This window comes from Schistocerca gregaria, unplaced genomic scaffold (genome assembly GCF_023897955.1).
Source record: "Schistocerca gregaria isolate iqSchGreg1 unplaced genomic scaffold, iqSchGreg1.2 ptg000327l, whole genome shotgun sequence".
NCBI classification, from domain to species: domain Eukaryota; kingdom Metazoa; phylum Arthropoda; class Insecta; order Orthoptera; family Acrididae; genus Schistocerca; species Schistocerca gregaria.
The window spans coordinates 5,779,654-5,788,150 of NW_026061797.1; positions in this window are offsets into that span (position 1 = coordinate 5,779,654).

The window sequence follows — 8,497 nt, forward strand, 5'->3', positions numbered from 1 at the left end:
TGGCTTTAAGTCGATTCGATAACAAATGACGAAAACGGACGAATTTCCCAGGTTTTTACAACATATGAACACTTTTCACATTCTCCCGTGCTACTCGGCTGCTAGTCCTCCTTTCATGCAGAATCTTAAGGTCCTAGCTCATGTCCAAGGCACCAAAGCTAGCTAAAAAGCCAATAATCGATACCTAAAACTTGAATTGTACAACTTCTTACTGGCTATTACATCAACTTAGTAGCTCCATCTGTGTTCTACTATGGTGATTTTAGTGTCTCCGCATACCGCAGCACGCGACATAGCTTTGTAGACGATAAGTACAACCGTTTCAGAGAGAAGAGCGGCCAATGTGACGATCTGGCTTTAAGTCGATTCGATAACAAATGACGAAAACGGACGAATTTCTCAGGTTTTTACTACATATGAACACTTTTCACATTCTCCCGTGCTACTCGGCTGCTAGTCCTCCTTTCATGCAGAGTCTTAAGGTCCTAGCTCATGTCCAAGGCACCAAAGCCAGCTAAAAAGTCAATAATCGATAACTAAAACTTGAATTGGACTACGTCTTACTCGCTATTACATCAACTTAGAAGCTTCATCTGTGTTCTACTATGGTGCTTTTCCTGTTTCCGCCTTCGGCAACACGAGACATAGCTTTGCAGACGATAAGTACAACCGTTTCCGAGAGCAGAGCGGCCAATATGACGATCTGGCTTTAAGTCGATTCGATAACAAATGACGAAAACGGACGGATTTCTCAGGTTTTTACTTCATATGAACACTTTTTACATTCTTCCCTGCAACTCGGCTGCTAGACCTCCTTTCATGCAGAATCTTAAGGTCCTAGCTCATGTCCAAGGCACCAAAGCCAGCTAAAAAGTCAATAATCGATACCTAAAACTTGAATTGTACTACTTCTTACTGGCTATTACATTCTTAGAAGCTTCATCTGTGTTTTACTATGCTGCTTGTAGTGTCTCAGCATACCGCAGCATGCGACATAGCTTTGCAGACGATAAGTACAAGCGTTTCAGAGAGAAGAGCGGCCAATAAGACGATGTGGCTTTAAGTCGATTCGATAACAAATGACGAAAACTGACGAATTTCCCAGGTTTTTACTACATATGAACACTTTTCACATTCTCCCGTGCTACTCGGCTGCTAGTCCTCCTTTCATGCAGATTCTTAAGGTCCTAGCTCATGTCCAAGGCACCAAAGCTAGCTAAAAAGTCAATAATCGGTACCTAAAACTTGAATTGTACTACTTCTTACTGGCTATTACATCAACTTAGTAGCTCCATCTGTGTTCTACTATGGTGATTTTAGTGTCTCCGCATACCGCAGCACGCGACATAGCTTTGTAGGCGATAAGTACAACCGTTTCAGAGAGAAGAGCGGCCAATGTGACGATCTGGCTTTAAGTCGATTCGATAACAAATGACGAAAACGGACGAATTTCTAGGTTTTTACTACATATGAACACTTTTCACATTCTCCCGTGCTACTCGGCTGCTAGTCCTCCTTTCATGCAGAATCTTAAGGTCCTAGCTCATGTCCAAGGCACCAAAGCCAGCTAAAAAGTCAATAATCGATACCTAAAACTTGAATTGGACTACTTCTCACTCGCTATTACATCAACTTAGAAGCTTCATCTGTGTTCTACTATGGCGCTTTTCCTGTATAAGCCTACGGAAACACGCGACATAGCTTTGCAGACGATAAGTACAACCGTTTCCGAAAGCAGAGCGGCCAATGTGACGATCTGGCTTTAAGTCGATTCGATAACAAATGACGAAAACGGACAGATTTCTCAGGTTTTTAATACATATGAACACTTTTCACATTTTCCCCTGCAACTCGGCTGCTACTCCTCCTTTCATGCACAATCTTAAGGTCCTAGCTCATGTCCAAGGCACCAAAGCCAGCTAAAAAGTCAATAATCGATACCTAAAACTTGAATTGTACTACTTCTTACTGGCTATTACATCAACTTAGAAGCTTCATCTGTGTTCTACTATGGTGCTTTTAGTGTCTCCGCATACCGCAGCACGCGACATAGCTTTGCAGACGATAAGTACAACCGTTTCAGAGAGAAGAGCGGCCAATGTGACGATCTGGCTTTAAGTCGATTCGATAACAAATGACGAAAACGGACGGATGTCTCAGGTTTTTAATACATATGAACACTTTTCACATTCTCTCGTGCAACTGGGCTGCTAGTCCTCCTTTTATGCAGAATCTTGTAGTCCTAGCTCACGTCCAAGGCACCAAAGCCAGCTAAAAAGTCAATAATCGATACCTAAATCTCTAATTGGTCTACTTCTTACTGGCTATTACATCAACTTAGAAGCTTCATCTGTGTTCTACTATGGTGCTTTTCTGTTTCCGCCTACGGCAACACGCGACATAGCTTTGCAGACGATAAGTACAACCGTTTCTGAGAGCAGAGCGACCAATGTGACGATATGGCTTTAAGTCGATTCGATAAAAAATGACGAAAACGGACGGATTACTCAGGTCTTTACTTCATATGAACACTTTTTACATTCTCCCCTGCAACTCGGCTGCTAGTCTTCCTTTCATGCAGAATCTTAATGTCCTAGCTCATGTCCAAGGCACCAAAGCCAGCTACAAAGTCAATAATCGATACCTAAAACTTGAATTGTACTACTTCTTACTGGCTATTACATCAACATAGAAGCCTCATCTGTGTTCTACTATGCTGCTTTTAGTGTCTCAGCATACCGCAGCATGCGACATAGCTTTGCAGACGATAAGTACAAGCGTTTCAGAGAGAAGAGCGGCCAATGTGACGATCTGGCTTTAAGTCGATTCGATAACAAATGACGAAAACGGACGAATTTCCCAGGCTTTTACTACATATGAACACCTTTCACATTCTCCCGTGCTACTCGGCTGCTAGTCCTCCTTTCATGCAGAATCTTAGGTCCTAGCTCATGTCCAAGGCAACAAAGCCAGCTAAAAAGTCAATAATCGATACCTAAAACTTGAATTCTACTACTTCTTACTGGCTATTACATCAACTTAGAAGCTTCATCTGTGTTCTACTATGGTGCTTTTAGTGTCTCCACATACCGCAGCACGCGACATAGCTTTGCAGACGATAAGTACAACCGTTTCAGAGAGAAGAGCGGCCAATGTGACGATCTGGCTTTAAGTCGATTCGATAACAAATGACGAAAACAGACGGATTTCTAAGGTTTTTACTACATATGAACACTTTTCACATTCTCCCGTGCTACTCGGCTGCTAGTCCTCCTTTCATGCAGAATCTTAAGGTACTAGCTCATGTCCAAGGCACCAAAGCCAACTAAAAAGTCAATAATCGATACGTAAAACTTGAATTGTACTACTTCTTACTGGCTATTACATCAACTTAGAAGCTTCATCTGTGTTCTACTATGGTGCTTTTAGTGTCTCCGCATACCGCAGCACGCGACATAGCTTTGCAGACGATAAGTACAACCGTTTCAGAGAGAAGAGCGGCCAATGTGACGATCTGGCTTTAAGTCGATTCTATAACAAATGACGAAAACGGACGGATGTCTCAGGTTTTTAATACATATGAACACTTTTCACATTCTCCCGTGCAACTGGGCTGCTAGTCCTTCATTCATGCAGAATCCTAAGGTCCTAGCTCATGTCCAAGGCACCAAAGCCAGCTAAAAAGTCAATAATCGATACCTAAAACTTGAATTGTACTACATCTTACTGGCTATTACATCAACTTAGAAGCTTCATCTGTGTTCTACTATGGTGCTTTTAGTGTCTCCGAATACCGCAGCACGCGACATAGCTTTGCAGACGATAAGTACAACCGTTTCAGGAGAAGAGCGGCCAATGTGACGATCTGGCTTTAAGTCGATTCGATAACAAATGACGAAAACGGATGGATTTCTCAGGTTTTTACTACATATGAACACTTTTCACATTCTCCCGTGCAACTCGGCTGCTAGTCCTCCTTTCATGCAGAATCCTAAGGTCCTAGCTCATGTCCAAGGCACCAAAGCCAGCTAAAAAGTCAATAATCGATACCTAAAACTTGAATTGTACTACTTCTTACTGGCTATTACAACAACTTAGAAGCTTCATCTGTGTTCTCCTATGGTGCTTTTAGTGTCTCCGCATACCGCAGCAATCGACATAGCTTTGCACACGATAAGTACAACCGTTTCAGAGAGAAGAGCGGCCAATGTGACGATCTGGCTTTAAGTCGATTCGATAACAATGACGAAAACGGACGGATTTCTAAGGTTTTTACTACATATGACCACTTTTCACATTCTCCCGTGCAACTCGGCTGCTAGTCCTCCTTTCATGCAGAATCTTAAGGTCCTAGCTCATGTCCAAGGCACCAAAGCCAGCTAAAAAGTCAATAATCGATACCTAAAACTTGAATTGTACTACTTCTTCCTGTCTATTACATCAACTTAGAAGCTTCATCTGTGTTCTACTACGGTGCCTTTAGTTTCTCCGCATACCGCAACACGCGACATAGTTTTAAAGACGATAAGTACAACCGTTTCAGAGAAAATAGCGGCCAATGTGACGATCTGGTTTAAGTCGATTCGATAACAAATGACGAAAACGGACGGATTTCTCAGGTTTTTACTACATATGAACACTTTTCACATTCTCCCGTGCAACTCGGCTGATAGTCCTCCTTCATGCAAAATCTTAATTTCCTAGCTCGTGTCCAAGGCACCAAAGAAGGGTAAAAGTCATTAACCGATACCTAAAACTTTAATTGTACTACTTCTTACTGGCTATTACATCAACTTAGAAGTTTCATCTGTGTTCTACTATGGTGCTTTTATTGTGTCCGCATACCGCAGCACGCGACATAGCTTTGCAGACGATAAGTACAACTTTTTCAGAGAGAAGAGCGGCCAATGTGACGATCTGGCTTTAAGTCGATTCGATAACAAATGACGAAAACGGACGGATTTCTCAGGTTTTTACTACATATGAAGACTTTTCACATTCTCCCGTGCAACTCGGCTGCTAGTCCTCCTTTCATGCAGAATCTTAAGGTACTAGCTCATGTCCAAGGCACCAAAGCCAGCTAAAAAGTCAATAATCGATACGTAAAACTTGAATTGTACTACTTCTTACTGGCTATTACATCAACTTAGAAGCTTCATCTGTGTTCTACTATGGTGCTTTTAGTGTCTCCGCATACCGCAGCACGCGACATAGCTTTGCAGACGATAAGTACAACCGTTTCAGAGAGAAGAGCGGCCAATGTGACGATCTGGCTTTAAGTCGATTCTATAACAAATGACGAAAACGGACGGATGTCTCAGGTTTTTAATACATATGAACACTTTTCACATTCTCCCGTGCAACTGGGCTGCTAGTCCTCCATTCATGCAGAATCCTAAGGTCCTAGCTCATGTCCAAGGCACCAAAGCCAGCTAAAAAGTCAATAATCGATACCTAAAACTTGAATTGTACTACATCTTACTGGCTATTACATCAACTTAGAAGCTTCATCTGTGTTCTACTATGGTGCTTTTAGTGTCTCCGAATACCGCAGCACGCGACATAGCTTTGCAGACGATAAGTACAACCGTTTCAGGAGAAGAGCGGCCAATGTGACGATCTGGCTTTAAGTCGATTCGATAACAAATGACGAAAACGGATGGATTTCTCAGGTTTTTACTACATATGAACACTTTTCACATTCTCCCGTGCAACTCGGCTGCTAGTCCTCCTTTCATGCAGAATCCTAAGGTCCTAGCTCATGTCCAAGGCACCAAAGCCAGCTAAAAAGTCAATAATCGATACCTAAAACTTGAATTGTACTACTTCTTACTGGCTATTACAACAACTTAGAAGCTTCATCTGTGTTCTCCTATGGTGCTTTTAGTGTCTCCGCATACCGCAGCAATCGACATAGCTTTGCACACGATAAGTACAACCGTTTCAGAGAGAAGAGCGGCCAATGTGACGATCTGGCTTTAAGTCGATTCGATAACAATGACGAAAACGGACGGATTTCTAAGGTTTTTACTACATATGACCACTTTTCACATTCTCCCGTGCAACTCGGCTGCTAGTCCTCCTTTCATGCAGAATCTTAAGGTCCTAGCTCATGTCCAAGGCACCAAAGCCAGCTAAAAAGTCAATAATCGATACCTAAAACTTGAATTGTACTACTTCTTCCTGTCTATTACATCAACTTAGAAGCTTCATCTGTGTTCTACTACGGTGCCTTTAGTTTCTCCGCATACCGCAACACGCGACATAGTTTTAAAGACGATAAGTACAACCGTTTCAGAGAAAATAGCGGCCAATGTGACGATCTGGTTTAAGTCGATTCGATAACAAATGACGAAAACGGACGGATTTCTCAGGTTTTTACTACATATGAACACTTTTCACATTCTCCCGTGCAACTCGGCTGATAGTCCTCCTTCATGCAAAATCTTAATTTCCTAGCTCGTGTCCAAGGCACCAAAGAAGGGTAAAAGTCATTAACCGATACCTAAAACTTGAATTGTACTTCTTCTTACTGGCTATTACATCAACTTAGAAGCTTCATCTGTGTTCTACTATGGTGCTTTTATTGTGTCCGCATACCGCAGCACGCGACATAGCTTTGCAGACGATAAGTACAACTTTTTCAGAGAGAAGAGCGGCCAATGTGACGATCTGGCTTTAAGTCGATTCGATAACAAATGACGAAAACGGACGGATTTCTCAGGTTTTTACTACATATGAAGACTTTTCACATTCTCCCGTGCAACTCGGCTGCTAGTCCTCCTTTCATGCAGAATCTTAAGGTACTAGCTCATGTCCAAGGCACCAAAGCCAGCTAAAAAGTCAATAATCGATACGTAAAACTTGAATTGTACTACTTCTTACTGGCTATTACATCAACTTAGAAGCTTCATCTGTGTTCTACTATGGTGCTTTTAGAGTCTCCGCATACCGCAGCACGCGATATAGCTTTGCAGACGATAAGTACAACCGTTTCAGAGAGAAGAGCGGCCAATGTGACGATCTGGCTTTAAGTCGATTCGATAACAAATGACGAAAACGGACGGATGTCTCAGGTTTTTAATACATATGAACACTTTTCACATTCTCCCGTGCAACTGGGCTGCTAGTCCTCCTTTTATGCAGAATCTTAAGGTGATAGCTCATGTCCAAGGCACCAAAGCCAGCTAAAAAGTCAATAATCGATACCTAAAACTTGAATTGCACTACTTCTTACTGGCTATTATATCAACATAGAAGCTTCGTCTGTGTTCTACTATGCTGCTTTTAGTGTCTCAGCATACCGCAGCATGCGACATAGCTTTGCAGACGATAAGTACAAGCGTTTCAGAGAGAAGAGCGGCCAATGTGACGATCTGGCTTTAAGTCGATTCGATAACAAATGACGAAAACGGACGAATTTCCCAGGTTTTTACTACATATGAACACTTTTCACATTCTCCCGTGCTACTCGGCTGCTAGTCCTCCTTTCATGCAGAATCTTAAGGTCCTAGCTCATGTCCAAGGCACCAATGCTAGCTAAAAAGTCAATAATCGATACCTAAAACTTGAATTTTACTACTTCTTACTGGCTATTACATCAACTTAGAAGCTTCATCTGTGTTCTACTATGGTGCTTTTAATGTGTCCGCATACCGCAGCACGCGACATAGCTTTGCAGACGATAAGTACAACTTTTTCAGAGTGAAGAGCGGCCAATGTGACGATCTGGCTTTAAGTCGATTCGATAACAAATGACGAAAACGGACGGATTTCTCAGGTTTTTACTACATATGAACACTTTTCACATTCTCCCGTGCAACTCGGCTGCTAGTCCTCCTTTCATGCAGAATCTTAAGGTACTAGCTCATGTCCAAGGTACCAAATCCAGCAAAAAAGTCAATAATCGATACCAAAAACTTGAATTCTACTACTTCTTACTGGCTATTACATCAACTTAGAAGCTTCATCTGTGTTCTACTATGGTGCTTTTAGTGTCTCCGCATACCGCAGCACGCGACATAGCTTTGCAGACGATAAGTACAACCGTCTCAGAGAGAAGAGCGGCCAATGTGACGATCTGGCTCTATGTCGATTCGATAACAAATGACGATAACGGACGGATTTCTCAGGTTTTTACTACATATGAACACTTTTCACATTCTCCCGTGCAACTCGGCTGCTAGTCCTCCTTTCATGCAGAATATTAAGGTCCTAGCTCATGTCCAAGGCACCAAAGCCAGCTAAAAAGTCAATAATCGATACCTAAAACTTGAATTGGACTACTTCTTACTCGCTATTACATCAACTTAGAAGCTTCATCTGTGTTCTACTATGGTGCTTTTCCTGTTTCCGCCTACGGCAACACGCGACATAGCTTTGCAGACGATAAGTACAACCGTTTCAGAGAGAAGAGCGGCCAATGTGACGATCTGGCTTTAAGTCGATTCGATAACAAATGACGAACACGGACGGATTTCTCAGGTTTTTACTTCAT